Genomic DNA, 2,343 nt, shown 5'->3' with positions numbered 1-2,343 from the left:
GCTGGGCTCCGGCGATCCTTCCGCCTCAGCCTTCCAAGTAGCCAGAATTACAGGCACGCGCTACCACGCCCGGCTGATTTTTTGATTTATTGTAGAGATGAGGTCTCGCTGCCCAGGCGGGTCTCGAACCCGCGGGCTCAGGCAATCCATTCACCTCAGCTTCCCAAAGGCGCGGGATTACAGGCCGAGCCACCGAGCCTGGCTGAGAGGGGCATTTTTAAAGTTAGTTTCAGCTCACCAATTCCACAAATATGGGCTGAGTGCTGACCATGTGTATCTCTGACTAGATTCTGGGAGTTTGATGGCGTGTGAAGCAGCCCTTGTCCACGTGGAGGCCACAATCTAGTATGAGAGCAATAGATTAAATACACTGGTTGTTTATAAGAAGAATGTATTAAGGCGGTACTTATGTAGTTGGAAGATCAATTTAAAGATCATCGCAGACTGAATCCCCCCAAATAAATATGCTGTCATGAAATATGGCAAGCGCGGTGAGGGGGACTCTGCCAGCTGGTGGCAAAATGCTCCACTAATGGCCCGGAACAACAGTCACAGACACTTGGCCAGGGATCACCGTGCGGCTGTCATCATGCTTCATGCAGATGCTCTCCTCTAATCTTCAAAGCTCTTGGATGAGTGAGTGTTATTGCGGGGGGTGGGTGTATGTCTGACTCCAAGCGTGTACAAGTCATGGAGGCTGCATGTGTGGCGTGAGCAACTGTGGTCGACTGAATAGCGGCTCCGCTATATGCCACACCCGAGTCCCCAGAACCTCTGCATGTGTGACATCACGTGGCAAAAGGGACTTTGGAGATGCGACTAAGTTGAGATGGGCGATCACCCTGGATTAGTCAGGTGGGCCCTGCGTGATCACAGGAGAGGGAGCAGTTGAGGAAGGGGTGGAGGGAGGGAGAGGCTGGGGGCGGGGAGAGGCGATGGCCGGAAGCGGAGGTTGGAGTGGCGGCTTTGAAGCTGGAAGCAGAGCACACGCTGAGGTGCCGGAGGCCTCTGGAAGCAGGAGGAGGCGAGGATTCTCCCCTGGGGCTGCCGGAAGGAATGCGGCGCTGCCCACACCTGACTGGAGCCCCTAAGGGCCATCTCCATCTTCTGACTCCCAGAAGTGTGAGATGACACGTGTGTTGTGAAGCCGTGAAGTTTGTGGTATTTTGTCACAGTGGCAAGAGGAAGCTGGCAAGGCAGCTTTTGGGGGTACCTACCTGCCAGGATGGGAAGCCCCACTTCGGAGCGCCTGGCTCTGGAGGAAAGAGGGCCAATCACCTGTGGGCGCCCGTCGGAAAGCGACGGAGAATGGGAGGAGGTGGGAGAAAGGGCGCTGCAAGTGGGGGGCAAGCAGAAGTGGAAGGGGCGTGGGAGGCGTTCTGGGGAGGGTGAGCAGCCTGGGTGTGCTGAAACCACCGGGCCTGCCCTAGGGCTGAGCATGGATCCAGGCTGGAAACGCTGCCTGCAGGCCATGCTGACCTTCAGGCCCAAGTCCGGTGGACCTGCAGGGAAGATCGCTGGAGGGTTGTGGGGGCACTGACACGATTGTGCTGTTGTATGACTATTTGCTCCGTGGTTGGAGGTGGTGGAAAGATTGGTCAAAGCAAGCAACTCTGAGGCTTTCCCTGAAGCCTGTGGTTGTCATGCAGGTCGGAGCGGGCTGGTGGCAGTGAGGGGCAAGGGGCCTCCCTGCCGAGATAGATCACACGTTCTCCTTCACCAGCAGTCTTCCAAGTGGGGTCCGGGGCCTTCCAGACACTTCCAGGAAGCCTTCCGGGTTACAACCATTTTTCACTCTCTCTAACAGTGCAGAGTGGAGTTTTCAGTGATTACATGACATGTGAAATTATTAGGGGCTCAGTGCAAAAGGAGATCTCAGACACCGCACGGTGACACATGCCTGAAATCCCAGCACTTTGGGAGGTGAAGGCAGGAGGATTTCTTGAGGACAGAAGTACGAGACCAGCCCGGGCTCAGACCCTTCCATCTCCACAAAAAAATAGCCCAGAGAGAGACCCAATCTTTAAAAAAAGAAATAAAGAACATCTGGCTGTCTTCTTTTAAGCCAAACATTAAAAAGATTTGAAAAAATTATGTCCTTTTGTTTTGGATTTTGTTTTGTTTTGTTTTGAGTTGGGCGTCTCACCCTGTCTGCCAGGCTGGAGTGTGGTAGCTGTTTATGGCTCACTGCAGCCATGACCTCCCGGGGTCAGGCTATATTTTCCCACCTCAGCCTCCTGAGTAGCTGGGGCTACAGGCACAGGCCACCACACCTGGCTAGTATTTTTGATTTTTTTTTTTATTTTGCAGAGATGAGGGCTCATTATAGCTGGTCTTGAACTC

Source organism: Carlito syrichta, unplaced genomic scaffold (assembly GCF_000164805.1).
Source record: "Carlito syrichta isolate Samal-C Ts95f unplaced genomic scaffold, Tarsius_syrichta-2.0.1 Scaffold78750, whole genome shotgun sequence".
NCBI classification, from domain to species: Eukaryota; Metazoa; Chordata; class Mammalia; order Primates; family Tarsiidae; genus Carlito; species Carlito syrichta.
This window is presented reverse-complemented; position numbering follows the sequence as displayed.